Source organism: Rhinatrema bivittatum, chromosome 3 (assembly GCF_901001135.1).
Source record: "Rhinatrema bivittatum chromosome 3, aRhiBiv1.1, whole genome shotgun sequence".
In the NCBI taxonomy this organism is placed as follows: domain Eukaryota; kingdom Metazoa; phylum Chordata; class Amphibia; order Gymnophiona; family Rhinatrematidae; genus Rhinatrema; species Rhinatrema bivittatum.
The window spans coordinates 99,890,003-99,905,400 of NC_042617.1; the positions used below are offsets into that span (position 1 = coordinate 99,890,003).

A 15,398-nucleotide genomic window follows, 5' to 3' on the forward strand; every position below is an offset into this window, starting at 1 on the left:
GATGTATGTATCCTCTTGCACCGAGAATATGTTTCCAGGAACATTTGCCCAGGAGGGAAGAGTTAGGACAGCTGTTGTAGTTGATGATTTGATTATTAGGAATCTAGATAGCTGGGTGGCTAGTGAACATGAGGCTCACTTGGTAACTTGCCTGCCTGGTGCAATGGTGGCAGACCTCATGCGTCAAGATAGAATTTTAGAGAGTGCTGGGGAGGAGTCTGCTGTCTTGGTACATGTGGATACCAATGACATAGGAAAGTGCAGGAGGGAATTCTGGAAGCCAAGTTTAGGATTATAGGTGGAAAGTTGAAATCCAGAACCTCCGGGGTAGCATTCTCAGAAATGCTCCCCATTCTGCATGCAAAACTTCAGAGGTAGGCACAGCTCCAGAGTCTCAATGTGTGGATGAGATTATAGTGCATGGAATACATCTGGACTGAGCTTCTAAATTTTTTTTTTTTTTTTTTTTAAACAATGTTCATGCCTTTTGTACACTCAACCTTTGTTGCTGCATGTTTCAGTTTTTTTATTTTAACTATTTTTCTCATTTTATCAAAGTTTCCCTTTTGAAAGTTTAATGCTAGAGCTGTTGGATTTATTTACTGTCCCCTTTCCAGTCATTAATTCAAATCTGATCATGTTATGATCACTATTGCCAAGCAGCCCCATAACCAGTACATCTCTCACCAAATCGTGCACTTCACTAAGAATTAGATCTAAAATAGCTCCCTCTCTTGACTTCCTGAACCATGTGCTCCATAAAACTATCATTTATTCCATCCAGGAACTTTATCTCTCTAGCATGTCCTGATATTACATTTACCCAGTCAATATTGGGGTAACTGGAATGTCCCATTATTACTGCACTACCAATTTGGTTAGCTTCCCTAATTTCTCTTAACATTTCATCATCTGTCTCATCATTTTGGCCAGGTGGATAGTAGTATAATCCTATTGCTACACTCTTCCCCAATACACAAGAAATTTCTACTCAAAGATTCGATTGTGCATTTAGGCTCTTGCAGGATCTTTATCCTACTGGACTCTATGCCATCCCGGACATAAAAGTGCCACCCTCCCAACCAAATTTGTTCTATCACTGAGATATAAATTTGTACCCTGGCATAGCACTATCCCATTATCTTCCTTCCACTATGCTTCTGAGATGTCAATTAAGTCTATGTCATCATTCACTACTATACATTCTAGCTATCATCTTACTTCTCAGACTTCTGGCATGCAAACATTTCAAAGTGTGTTTTTTGTTTGTATTAACATTCTGCTTTTCAGCTGACAGGGTTAACTTGGTATCTTTTAGCTTAGATTCTTTACTTGGTATCTTTTAGCTTAGATTCTTTACTTATAGGCACATAGACTACTTTTCCTTTTATTGGAACATCTGTTGGGATGCCCTCTCCCTCCTACTTCATTAGTATACTTCAAGGATACTTCCCTCCGAACCATGAGCTGCTGAGAGACTGTCGGCTTTCTTCTTTATTCTAGTTTAAAAGCTGCTCTCCTTTTTAAAGGTTATCACCAGCAGCCTGTTCCACTCCGGTTAAGGTGGAGCATGTCCCTTCGGAAAAGACTCCCCCTTCCCCAAAAGGTTCCCCAGTTCCTTACAAAACTGAATCCCTCTTCCCTGCACCATCATCATCTCATCCATGCATTGAGACTCTGGAGCTCTGCCTGCCTCTGGGGTCCTGCGTTTGGAACAGGGAGCATTTCAGAGAATGAAACTCTGGAGGTTCTGGATTTCAGCTTTCTACCTAAGAGCCTAAATTTGGCTTCTTGAACCTCCCTTCCACATTTGTGTCCCCCTGTACCCCAGTCAGCTCCTCCCTAGCACTGTGTAAAATCCTATCTAGGTGGTGCATGAGGTCTGCCACCATTGCACCAAGTGATCCTCACGCCCTCCAGCCACCCAGCTATCTACATTCCTAATAATCGAATCACCAACTATAACTGTTGTCCTAACCCTTCCCTCCTGGGCAGTAGCCCTGGGAGATACATCCTCAGTTTGAGAGGCCACTGCATCACCTAGAGAGCAAGTCCTTGCAACAGGATCATTTCCTTCTGCACCAGGTTGATGATCTCCGATCAGGAGATCATCCTCCTCTAAGGCAGCACCAGGGCTTCCAGACTAGAGTTGGAACTTGCCTACTATGTCCCTGAAGGTCTCATCTATATACCTGTCTGTCTTATCTCCTCCTGGTCTGCCACTCTAGTCTCCAGAGATAGGATTCATTCTCCGAGAACTAGGAGCTCTTTGCACCAGGTGCACACATACAACTTATCACCGGTGGGTAAAAAGTCATACATGCGACATTTGATGCAGGAGGCTGGAAGCCCCCCCCCCCTTACTGCTGGATTGCTGCCTTCATATTACATTTTGTTGAGTTCTTAGTTAAGTTTAGGTTGCTAAGGGAGAAGGAATGTGTAAATAAGAGTCCTTTACATTGATTGGTATATTCACTAATTTGGTAATGATCCAAAACTAGATAATTATACTCTTGATAAGGCCTGGGGCAATCTTGTGTTTTAGATAAAAGGCTGATTTTTAATGTGAAAATGTTTCCTGCCTATAATTCAACATCTGAGCTAGGGGTGGGTAGGAGGGAGGGAAAGAAAAAAACTCAAAGCTTTTTCCTACTTTAACCTTTGTGTTTGACACAACCATTCAGAGAACCTTCCATCCCAGCCACTACAGACCAAATCTCCTAGAGAGAAAATAAAACTAGGGACCACTAGGCTTGAGGCATCCATAAACTTAACAGGCTCCAGCATTTTGAACTCCTATGACCTTGCCACTTCCTCCAAGGAATTTCTTATGTCCAGTCTTACCCCCTGACACTAACTGTTCCTCTAATTGAGGAGCTCAAGTCCAGTCACTGCCTACTCCAAAGATCCAAGCACTGCATCTCAAGCTTGTGGCTCCTGCACCATTGACCCTCAGCATCAGAGGTCATCATCCAGCATTGAGGCAAACAGAGTAACAAGCAACCTCATGCTGTTTGGCAAGGTGACAGTGCAGGCCTTTTCCCCTTTGGGATCAGAGATACATAAGCCAGAGGGACTTCGTGCTTTAATAGACCCCTCTACCACTCTCAGCTGAGTCAGGCTGCGCCATGTGCAATACAAAAACATCAGTCTAGCCTCCAGAAATATCAGAATCCACTAGGTAGATCTATAACTTTCTTTTGCACTTCACCATGTTGATAGAGAGATCAAGAGCAGCTCAACCAGATCTTCATGTGGGGGACACAATGGCACAGCTTATGCATCCACCATCTTGCTCCTCCTCACAACACATGATTTATTTTTGTGAAGAGTCCAGAGTTCAAGAAGAAACAGTATCTATCTACAGTATATTACATTTCTAGCAAGCCTTAAACACAAGACAGGCAAAGCCCATAGTTTTCAGTGATGGGCCACAGGGGCTATTTCCATAAAATTAAAATAAGTACATTTATTTACAGAAGTTGCACTTGCTCAATCCACAATTCTTGGTGGATCACAAAAAATAATTCATAATAAAATCATGAGAAAAAATAAAACATAATACATAAAATATTAATTAAAAAATGCAATAAAACAAATCTCATCCATTCCAACTGGTAGGCTACAAAACTTCTGCATCCGCTCTCTGTATACCATTCTTACACAGAATCACATTGCTTCTACATACTTCCCTTATTACTTAACTAATCGCCAAAGACCTGTAAATAAAGATAGGCCTTCAGTCTTTTCTTGAAGCTAGTCAGGGAAGAAGAATAGTTTATCATCTCTTTCGGTAAGTCATACCAAAAGATAAGCCCAGCTACTAGAAACCAGCATGCCCAAACTTCCATAAGCCAAAGTAATTTCAACTGACAAAATATCTAATACATTTCAAAAGGCCAAATGAAGGACTATCAGGTCAATAAATTTTTAACACTATACTAAAACAGTGAGGTGCCAATCCATGAGTTGCCTTATAAATTAAGGTTAAAATTTTACAAACAATTCTTTGCTCAACAGATCTATAACACGTATAGATTTTCTAATACTGGTGTTATATGCTCCCGAAGAGGAGCTTCCATTTTTAAGTGTGCAGCTGCATAAGCTTTAAAGTTAACTGCAGCAAGCCCACAGAGCATTACAGTAATCTAAAGGCCCCATTATTAACATTTGAACAAGTCCTCAAATCAGTTCTAAAAATGGCTTCAGATTTTGCAAACATAACTTTCAAAATGTATTCTTTATGACATTTTTCCACATGAGGACACAGTCACAACTGGAATGTTGACCCTATTATATAATTTGAAGGAATCTCAACTGAATTAAAACAAGGTTTAAAAAAAAAAAATAAATTCAGCCTTTCAGATTTAATGCCAAATTTATTTGTTGACAGCCAGTCCTTCATGAAGTCTATACAAGAGGAGATCCTAGCTAGGGAATCATGAATAAAAGCATAAATCATGGCCACCATAGTTAACGATGCTAGGAACACAACTTTATCCTATCAAGTGTTTTAGCATGTGCTATAATCATGTTTATTTTTCAGCAGAACTAGAAAAAAGTAAGCATGTCTTCCATTACTGGAACTAAGATAAAATAATTATACTAATATATAATAAACACACAAGTGAAACATATAGAAAAATTGCCATCTGTAGTGCTCAAAAGAAAAATCAATGTTACTGTTTTTTTTGTTCGATGAAGGCTGTTTAGAGACAATTTTTGCTGGGATACTAAGTATATACCTTAGGTAAATAATAATTATATGGCCAGAAAAATGAGTGTAAATAAGGTTTTTGTAGTGACAGAGTGACCAACACACAAGCATAGCAAATTATAGATAGTAAGACTTACACATGCACACATTTTTAGAATTTTTTTCACCTGTATAATAAGAAAATGCATATCATCACTAAAAATGCCATATCACATCTTTTTCTCATTCCCACATAGAAGATACCTGCATGAGGAATGAAACTTACCTCATGTATTTGCCTGCTACTTTCCCTTTGACTCAAAGCTCTCTCTCTTGGGATGGAAAATTGGATTCGTCTTTATGTTATACCAACCCCAGTGTGTTAGTCCAAGGACTGTGCCCATAACAATCAAAACTTTGTAGTTCTTCCAAATGGTTCTAAGGCCCATATTTTGACATCTGTATGAAAGAGAGTCATTGTTCAAAAAAAATTATTTTTTACTACGGATAGAAAAAACTCATATCAGGTCACCAAAGATTTAGTGCCTGGATGGACATGGACACCACTGATGTTTGGACCCAGTCCAGCAAGCTGCTACCATTGCTGATACTGGGAATCAGACAAAAGGCTGATATTGAGGGCTGAGCCTAGCTTAAGAAGCTGCAGTTGATGTCAGGGGGACTTGCAAGGAGAATCTGCTGCTGCAGTTTCAAGCAGGACATTGGCTGAGAAACTGAAGCCTGGAGCTTCCTCCTGTCACTAGGCCCTGTGCTAATGTGCCAGGAGAAAGGAAAGAGAAAAAAAGGGGACAGAGTGGAAAAACTATATGAGGAGCTACAACCTGGAAGGAAGGGAAAGGGGATGAAAGAGCAAATATAATATAAGTAAAAATTTAGAAGATAATATATAGAACCCAAATCAGTTAAGAACAAATTAAGCACTAAAATACGCAAAAGAAAAAAAAATTCCCCAGTAACTACGGTATATTTCCACTTACTTAACAGCATTGGGCACAGTGTGTCATAACAAAAGAATACATCAGACACACACATACTAAAAGCAGGAAGTTTTGCTTAACAATCCAGCTTCAAAATGCTTATATTTGATTTTATATAGATACTTTTATTGGATTACTATATTTTTGAGTCATATCGTTTCTTAGCTTGAACACATTTATAATGGCCAGGCAAACCACAAGTTCAATTAAGTCAGTTTCTCTCAGTGTCACACAGATGTTTTGTATAGTTTTACCTAATAAATGCATCACATACCTTAGGCCATTTGAAAAGTTTGAGATATTGTTTAACTTACTGAAGGTCTTATTTTATGAATGTTGAGGTTTGTGGGTGACTAGAGAATTGTATCAAGGAAGAGCATAAGAGGCTTGCAAGTAAACAGCCCGATCCAGTAAAGTCCGTGGGAGAGCGGACGAACGCCCGCTCTCCCGGCGCGCGCACCGGCCCCTCGCCGGTGTGAGCGATCCAGTATTTAAATGAGGCGACGCGGTGCAAACGGGGAAAAGGAGGCGCTAGGGACACTAGCGCGTCCCTAGCGCCTCCTTTTGGCCTGGAGCGGCGGCTGTCAGCGGGTTTGACAGCCGACGCTCAATTTTGCCGGCGTCGGTTCTCGAGCCCGCTGACAGCCACGGGCTCGGAAACCGGACGCCGGCAAAATTGAGCGTCCGGTTTTCGGCCCGACAGCCGCGGGCCGAATTCAAAATTTTTTTTAATTTTTTTTTACTTTTGGGGACCTCCGACTTAATATCGCTATGATATTAAGTCGGAGGGTGCACAGAAAAGCAGTTTTTACTGCTTTTCTGTGCACTTTCCTGGCGCCGGAAGAAATTAGCGCCGACCTTTGGGCGGCGCTAATTTCTTAGAGTAAAATGTGCGGCTTGGCTGCACATTTTACTTACTGGATCGCTCGGGAATACCTAATAGGGCCATCAACATGCATTTGCATGTTGAGGGCGCTATTAGGTGCCGCGGGTGGGCCGCGTGTTTTCCTCCCCTTACTGAATAAGGGGTAAGGGAAAACACGCGTCCAGAGCAGGGTGACAGTGCGCTCCGACGGAGCACACTTTACTGGATCGACCTGAAAATGAGAAGCAGTAGAGCAGATTACAAACTGGTTGACTGTCAGGAGGCAGCGTGTAATAGTAAATGGAACCTATTCTGAAGAGAGTATAGTGTTAAGTGGAATGCCACAGGGATCAGTTTTGGGACCCGTTATGCTCAATATCTATCAGGCCTATCCAGTACCGAGCGGTAGGAAGAGCTGCGTTAGTGCCTATGGCACCCGCGGTTACCGCCCGCACAGTGCAGCTCACCTACCGCTCGATCCTGAAGCCTAATTACATGTAAATGTAGGCCGCGTCCGAAAAGCCTTAGGTCCGCGCAACCCAGGATACTGGATAGAGCGCCTATACAGGATCCTGGGTGCGCGGGCCTAAGGCTTCACGCCACGCTGGTATCTGTCATTTCAAATGTCATTTGAAATGACAGATACCAGGAAGCGAAAAAAACAAAAGCAAAAAGTAAGTCGCTTCGCCGCTTCACTCTTCCCTCCTCCCGGAGCAGGGCGCGAAAAGCCGCCTTGCTCCGGGAGGAGGGGGGACACTGACAGCGGCGAAGCTTTCCCCCAGCCCGGACAGCGGCGAAGCCAGAAGACAGCGGCGGCAAAACGGCGAAAGGACTGTCAGTGTCCCCCCTCCTCTTGGAGCAGGGCGGAAAAGCCGCCTTGCTCCGGGAGGAGGGAAGGGGAACCTGGCAGCGACGATGCTTTCCCCCTGCCCGGACACCGGCAAAACTTACTGTTATGCAGCCATGAGCAGGAACGCGAAGGTCTGGCTCCGAAAGCTCCTCCCACAAAATGGCCGCCTGCACGGGGAAAGAGTACAATTGGCCGCGGTCGTGACGTCACGTCTTCAGCGGCCAATTGTACTCTTTCCCCGTGCAGGCGGCCATCTTGTGGGAGGACCTATCGGAGCCAGACCTTCGCGTTCCTGCTCGTGGCTCATGGCTGCAAAACAGTAAGTTTTGCTGGGGGAAAGCATCGCCGCTGTCAGTGTCCCCCCCCTCCTCCCGGAGCAAGGCGGCTTTTCCGCCCTGCTCCGAGAGGAGGGGGGACACTGACAGTCCTTTCGCCGTTTCGCCGCCGCTGTCTTCTGGCTTCGCCGGTGTCCGGGCTGGGGGAAAGCTTCGCCGCTGTCGGTGTCCCCCCCCTCCTCCCGGAGCAAGGCGGCTTTTCGCGCCCTGCTCCGAGAGGAGGGGGGACACTGAAAAGTCGCTTTGCCGTTGCAGTCTCCGTGGCAGCCCCAGTCCGGACATCGGAGGGGGGCTGCAACGTTTTTTTCGGGGTTTTTTTTTTTTTTTTGGCTTCGGGAGCAGGGGAGAGGACTGGGGCTGCCACGGAGACCGGCACCCATGATCGCGGCCGGGGCAGGTGAGTGGGGGCTGGGGGAAAGCTTGCCACCTACCCTTACCCATGCCTCTACCGCCTGGGTCAGGGTAGGCGGTAAGTTTGCAGGTTAAACGCGCGACAAAACGGCAGGGAAAGGTATCGTTAGTCGGGGCGCGGGTTACGGGATGCTAGGGGAATAGCTAATTGGCTCGTTTGCATGCAATATCGAGCTAATTCGCTCGTTTGCATGCAATATACATGCCGCGGGCGGAAGGGGTTACCCGGGGAATTTAGGACGCGGTAGGAGTAGGTTAAAGGGGATTCGGGATCGCAGGAAGGGCTAACGCGGCCGGAACGTGAGTTAAAAGCGGCTTAGGAGCAGGGTAAACCCGGCCGCACTTTACAGGATAGGCCTGTTTGTGAGTGAAATTGAAGGACAGATAGGAGGTAAAGTGGTCTATTTGCGGATGATACTAAGATCTGCAACAGAGTATACATATGCCTGTGTCAAGCTTGGCTGGACTGGACTCAAGGTACACCAGCTGGGGAGTAGCACGAGATGGTGGGATAGGACAGGGACTGGTCTTCCACCTTGCCAGTCCCCTCTCTTGCAGGTTGAGCCCTTGGGATCTGGGGATAGTAGGCTTGGTTGCAGCAGTTGAATATCTTGGTGAGTACTGCCAAGGACTGGAGCTTGTACTGAAACAGAATGCAGGTAAGGACTGGAATTGTACTGGAAAAGAGGCTTGAGTGCAGGCAAGCCTCAACTCCAGTCCTTAAGTGCAGGCACAGGCTAGATTCAGATAAGAAAGGACAAGGACTGAGGCTGGACACAGACTCAGATAGGGCAAGGCAGGACCGGACAGGGTCAGAACACAGACAAGAAACAATGAACACAGAGGCCCGAAGGTTCCCGAAGTAGGAAAGACCTAGATAGGCAGCGAGGCGAGGCAAGGTGCGGCAAGGCCCGGAGGCCACAAGGCAAGGAGTAAGAAGGCCCGGAGTCTGCAAGGCAAAGCAAGGAGCAAGAAGGCTTGGTGGCCACAAGGCAAAGAAGATGGCAGTGGCTAGGGCAAGGAGCCAAGAGCGACTTCATCCAAAAGCAATGCTGGAGTCATGGATCACCAAGGACTGCTGGTGGCTAGGAGGCTGCACCATAGGCTGGGTAGGGTGACAGGAGAGGAGACTGCTTCGGTGGCTAGGAGCAAAGCTCAACGGAGGTCTCGTCATGTGGGGAGGCATCATAATCGTCTGAGTCAGGGTAGGATGAGGCTGTGTAGCAGGCAAAATGCTAACAGCCTGAAGGAGTAGAGAAAGTGAAACGTGATTTAAAGGAAGCTTGAAGAGTGGTTGAAGATTTGCCAGGTGAGATTTAACGCCAAGAAGTGCAGAGGCATGCATCTGGGGTGCAGTAATCCAAAGGAGATATATGTGATGTGGGATGAAGGATTAACGTGAACAGACTGGGAAAGGGACCTTGGGGTAATAGTGTGGCGATCTGAAGGCGGTGAAGCAATGCAACAAGGTGATAGTTAAAGCCAGAAGAATGTTGGGCTGCATAGAGAGAGATAATCAGTAAGAAAATGGAGGTGATGAGGTCCTTGGCGAGGCCTCACCTGGAGTACTATATTTAGCTCTGGAGCCAGTATCTCAAAATGGACAAGGATAGGACAGAGACTGTCCAGAGAAGGGTGACCAAAATAGTGTGGAATCTATACTGGAAGACTTATGAGGAGAGGCTGAAGGATCTAAATATGTATACCCTTGAAGAGAGGAGGTGCAGGGGAGATACGATACAGACTTTCAGATACCTGAATGATTTTAATGATGCACTTTGAACCTTTTCCATTGTAAAGGAAACTATAGAATTAGGGGTCATGATACCAAACTCCAGGTGAACAATTCAGAATCAACGTAAGGAAATATTTATTCATGGAGAGGATGGTAGATGCTGGAATGCCCTTCTGGAAGAGGTGGACAGAGCAAACACAGTAAACAAATTCAAAAGGGCATGGATAAACACCATGGATCCCTAAAGATAGAGGTTGAAAATGAAGAAGTGCATGGGAGTAATCTGCACGGAGCAGGGATTACTACTCTGTACAGAAAGCACAGGGATTACTACCCTTAACCAATTAGCTTTGATGCAACTGTAACATCACCCTCTGCTTAGAAGGTAGGGAAAAAGAGGGAATTGGATTCAGAAGACAGCTAATAATGCACCCTGACTTTTATGGTTCGGAATACTGATATGCAGACATTAAGGATAAAGCACAGGTCTGCTTCTATGGCCAAGTCCAAAAACAAAGCACGTTCAAGCAGCATTATCTGTATTATCACGAAGGCTGCTCACCCTGTAAAAACATTACTAGCAGTAAATTTGTTATGGGTTTGATAGGTACTTGGTTTAGATTGTAAACATTGCTATTCAACATAAGGCTTGTGGGTAACCGGCAGAAGTGGCAGTTACTACCATAAGAAAAACTTACTGGGCAGACTAGATAGACCATTTTGGTTTACATACATACATACTGTATGTATGTAAAAGTAGTGATCACAACAAAATTTGAATATTGTTTGTAGGCGTTTAAAAACAAAACAATATATATTCTTTCCAACATCCTAATAATGCAGCCAGTGTAGAAACTGAGAGGCTGGTGTAATGAGTTGCACCTGATAGAGCGCACCGTTTTACCTGCTTGTGTGTGCATATTTTTTGTGCAAACTTTACTGCCAATGCAGCAAGGAGTTTTGCACATAATATGTATTTATTACTTCTTTGCCTGTGTCAGCTCAGCAGTGTTTACCCGGTTATTATGAACTGACACAGTTCTTGCTTAACTTTTGCATGTCCAGAACATCACTATTAGCCACTTCTTAAAATGTAATTATATGTAATTAGCTGGTTCTTCTTTTTTTCCTTCTTATTCCAAGTTCTATTTTTCCTTGTTACATGTAACTGCTTTTTCCGCACTATTGTTTAAGTTTAAGTTTATTTTGCACACCTGTTTCATGTGAACCTGCATGATGGGACTATTGTCTTGAATGTTGGTATATAAAAAAACGTAAATAAATAAATAAAATTTCTAAAGTCTGGGATCTCTCATGACGCAGTTCCTACGAAACACTGCCCATGTCGGAGGATCTTTCACCTTTGTATCAAACTTTTGGGACTTTATGCCAACATCTTTTCAGTCTCCTTGACTAAAGCAGTTATGAATACTTTTTGAATTATATGGACATTAATGATTTGATCCTTCCACATTTTTTGTTGATTAGTTATTATTATTTTTATTTTTTCTATACCGACATTCTTGTAGAGATACAAATCATACCGGTTTACATTTAACTTAAATTTCGCCATGTAGCGGTACAGTAAACAAGTTAGAAATTAAAAAATATTCAAAAATTTTAACAGGGAAAAATGTAACACTCTGGACTAATCATAGCCTTATAAGATCAAGGGAAATTATTTAAACATTTCAGATACTAAATTCATCCAAAAATAAGAGGAATTGAAATATTCATCCTAAAGGGATGAGAGTAAGGTTAAATAAATTAAGTGATGGATGAGGAAAGTGGAAGGGGCAATTAGGAATTAGAGGGGTGGGTGAGAGGGTTAAGCTAAAGAGAAAGCTAGCAGAGAGATAAGTTGTATGGAGGATAAGTTAAATATCCTGAAAGGCTTGGCTAAATAGCCATGTTTTTAGTCTCTTTTTGAAGACAGTCGGGCAGGATTCTCGTCTAAGGTCGTGGGGTAGCGCGTTCCAGTGGTGTGGGCCAGCTGTCGAGATGGCGCATTTTCTGATTGAGGTTTTAGCTTGGGGAGCGAATAGGGTGTCTTGCTAGGCACTCCTAATAGGTCTAGAGGAGGTATGCAGTTTTAGAGGAGTTGAGGTATTGAGGACAGTGAGGTTGTGGATAACTTTATGGATAATCGAGAGTACCTTGAATAAGATCCTGGATTTGACTGGAATCCAGTGTAGGTTCTGAAGAGTGGGGGAGATGTGTTCCCTCTTTTTAGTATTGGTGAGGAGCCTAGCTGCAGAGTTCTGCACCATCTGAAGTGGTTTTAAAACGATGGCTGGAAGACCTAGAAGCAGAGAGTTGCAGTAGTCCAGTTTTGTCAAGATGATTGCTTGAAGTACCAGTCTGAAATCTTTGAAATGAAGAAGTGGCTTGAGGTTTCTGAGTACTTGAAGTTTGAAAAAGCAATCTTTAGTGGTGGTGTTCACGAATTTCTTAAGGTTGAACTGGTTGTCAAGGATGACCCCGAGGTCTCTGACAAATGGAGAAGGTTTAATCGTGGTGAAGGTTGGTTGGGATGAGTTCAGGTCATCATGAGAGATAATGAGGATTTCTGTCTTGTTGGAATTCAACACAAGGTTGAGAGAGGCGAGTAGGTTATTGATTGTTTGCAGACAGTTGTTAAAGTGATTTATAGTATTTTGTATGGAATCGGTGATTGGAATGATTATTTGAACATCGGCATAAAAGTAATGTGAGAGATTTAGCTTAGTAAGCAGGTGGCAAAGTGGGAGTAAATAAATGTTAAATAGTGTGGGTGAGAGGGAGGATCCCTGGGGAACACCCATGTTGGAGCTGACGGCTGGAGATACTTTGTTGTTAATCTTGTCTTTATAGAATCTATTGGACAGGAATGACTTGAACCTGCTGAACGCTAATCCCTTGATGCCTATTTCTGCTAGTCGTTCCAGAAGCATAGAATGGTTGACCGTATCAAATGCTGAGGATAGATCAAGTAGTACTAGTAAGTGCTTTTGACCTTTTTCCATGTTGATAAGGATGTTGTCAGCGAGTGATAGTAGTAGAGTTTCTGTGCTGAACGACTTTCTAAATCCGTGTTGTGATGGGAAAAGGATATGATGATCCTCGAGATACTCAGCTGTTTATCACTTTTTCCATGATTTTTGCGATCATGGGAAGGTTGGCTATTGGATGGAAATTAGCTGGATCCGAAGGGGACAGATTCAGTTTTTTTAATATGGGTTTGAGAATAGCAAACTTTAGTTGGTCTGGCACTAGACCTTAGGCTAAAGAGAGGTTAATGATATCTGAGACAGGTTTAGAGATGGAGTTTGGGATGTTGAAGAGTAGATTGGTCGGAATTAGGTCAAAAGGGTGCATTGCTGGTTTTAGCTTTTTAATGATGTTTTCAATTTCCATCGTTGATGTAGGTTCGAATGTTTCTAGTGATAAGTTTAGATGGGGAGGAGGTGTGATGGAGAGGGGAGGATGAGCCGTAGGAAGATCAGAGAGAGTGGCGGTTAGGTCTAAGATTTTTTTTCTTAAAGAAGATTGAAAGTTCTGTTGCTTTGTCGAGTGCTGTATCATCTGGGATGAGGGGGGGGGGTGGCTTGGTAAGAGTAGAGACGTACGACAATAGGGCTTTTGAATCGAAGAAAAAGTGATGATTTTTTTAAGAGAAGAAATCCCTTTTCGTTTTAAGGATGGCAGTTCTGTATGTAGAAAGGAGAGTTTTGTAAGCCGTTTGAGTAGCTGAGGATGGTGTTTTTCTCCAGATTTTTTCTTTCTTTCTAAGATTTTGTTTTAGTACCTTTAGTTCAGGTGTGAACCAAGGTTTCCTGTTAGGAGGAGGGTTGCATAGTACTTTAGTGGAACTTGGACAAGTTTGTTCTGCGACCTTTGTGGAGATATTGATCCATGATGTAATTGCAGTGTCTACATCAGATAGGTTAAGGTAGGGTGTTTCTTTTTCAAGGTGAAATTTGATGAGGTCAGAGTAGTTGTTGGGTTGGAGGTGAGAGAGATACCATTGTTGATGAAGGTAAGGTCTAAGGTATGGCCGGCTTTGTGAGTAGGACTGTTCACGATTTGTGTGAAACCTAGGTAGTTAAGTGAAGAGAGTAAAGTTTCACAGTTGTGAGAACGGTGGGGGGGGGGGGGGGGGGGGTGTCTACATGTAGGTTAAAATCACCTAAAATTATCGCTGGTTTAGCTGCGTTGATGTGTTTAGTTATAAGTTCAATGATAGGGGAGGGACTGGATTCTATGGTTCTGGGTGGGGCGTATATTAGACAAATTTGAAGGTGAATAGATTGGAAGAATGCAGCTTCTATGTTGTAGTAGGTGTTCGTAGTTTGAAGCGACAGCCCTAGGCCTTTTTTTGCAGCTAGAAGTAGGCCTCCACCTCTTTTTTTAAGTCTAGGTATGGAGAAAATGTCATAAAGATGGGTGGGAAGTTGATTGGCGATTAGTGTCTGTGGGTTTCAGCCATGTCTCCATAACTGCGCAGATGTCAGGACCAGCTTCTGAGAGGTAGTCGTTGAAAATATCTGTTTTTTTGGAGAGAGATTGGGCGTTGAAAAGGGAGAGAGTGAAGAGCGATAGCCCCAACAGCTGAGTGATTGGCGAGATCATTATAGGAATAAATCTTTGGTGACGGATGACGTGAGGAATGGAGGAGTTGATGTGGGAAGTTCTTGGGAAGTACTTAATTACTGGGATAGTGGTGGTTCCCATCTGGAGGATAGTAAGTAGCAGATTTGTGGTAGTAAGGTTAGGTTAGGATGGATGTGGATGTGTAGAATGAGTAAGGTTGATTGAGGTTCTTAAGTGTAGTGAAGGTACAAATTCTGTTATGCTGTTGCAATTGTTTAGATTCTGGTCCCCTCCCGTCCTGAATTGCAGTCTCCTGTAAGAAGAAGCAGCCCAGAAGTCGATGTGCTGAGACCACCCACTAGATCTGTTCTGTCCTTAGTGGCTGCACGAAGGGGCGCACAAAGGGGCAGGCCCCTGCACAAAGGGGCCCCTGCACGAAGGGGCAGGCCCCTTTGTCGCGCTCCTTCGGCACGCGGCACCAGAGGATGCAGAAATTTAAAATTCCCTCTCTGGTCAGTGATTGGTTGTTCGCTGGTGGGTGGGTCGTAGGGCTGCGCGTATGGCGGCGTGGACAGCTGGCTGTGTGATCGGCGTTTAGGCTCGCCTAAACATTATTATCCAATGTATAGAAGTGCACTGACTTAGCTCGTGTTTTCTTAGTGCTGGAAACAACTCTTAGCCAGAGGTGGAGTAAATGTTTCCACGGCTAGACAGACTATGGAACTCCAGTTTCTGCCCATTGTTGGAAGCTACAGGCAGCGTTTTATGCACAGAAAGGTTGTGTGTACAAAATATAATTTATGCACATAAATCATGTTTTGCTATGTGCTAAGCCTTTTCTGTGTACACATGTTCTGGCTTGTGGGTATTTTTAAAACTCCCACTGCATTAGCATCTTTAGCTTACTGCATAGGGAGTGAAAATCAATTAGCTCAT

At 43.8% G+C, this 15,398-nt stretch overlaps 1 protein-coding gene across 8 annotated transcripts in view; it reads right to left on the bottom strand.

Moving 5' to 3' along the window:
• Positions 1-15,398, bottom strand: part of MKKS (McKusick-Kaufman syndrome) — an 85,182-nt gene that overhangs the window by 50,997 nt on the left and 18,787 nt on the right. For 6 of the 8 annotated variants that reach the window (XM_029593526.1, XM_029593525.1, XM_029593530.1 and 3 more), the window contains one exon: positions 4,983-5,155. The exons of the other annotated variants lie outside the window; for them this stretch is intronic. The gene's annotated coding sequence lies outside the window, so the exon portion shown is untranslated. The remainder of the gene's footprint in view (positions 1-4,982; positions 5,156-15,398) is intronic. 8 annotated transcript variants of the gene reach the window in all.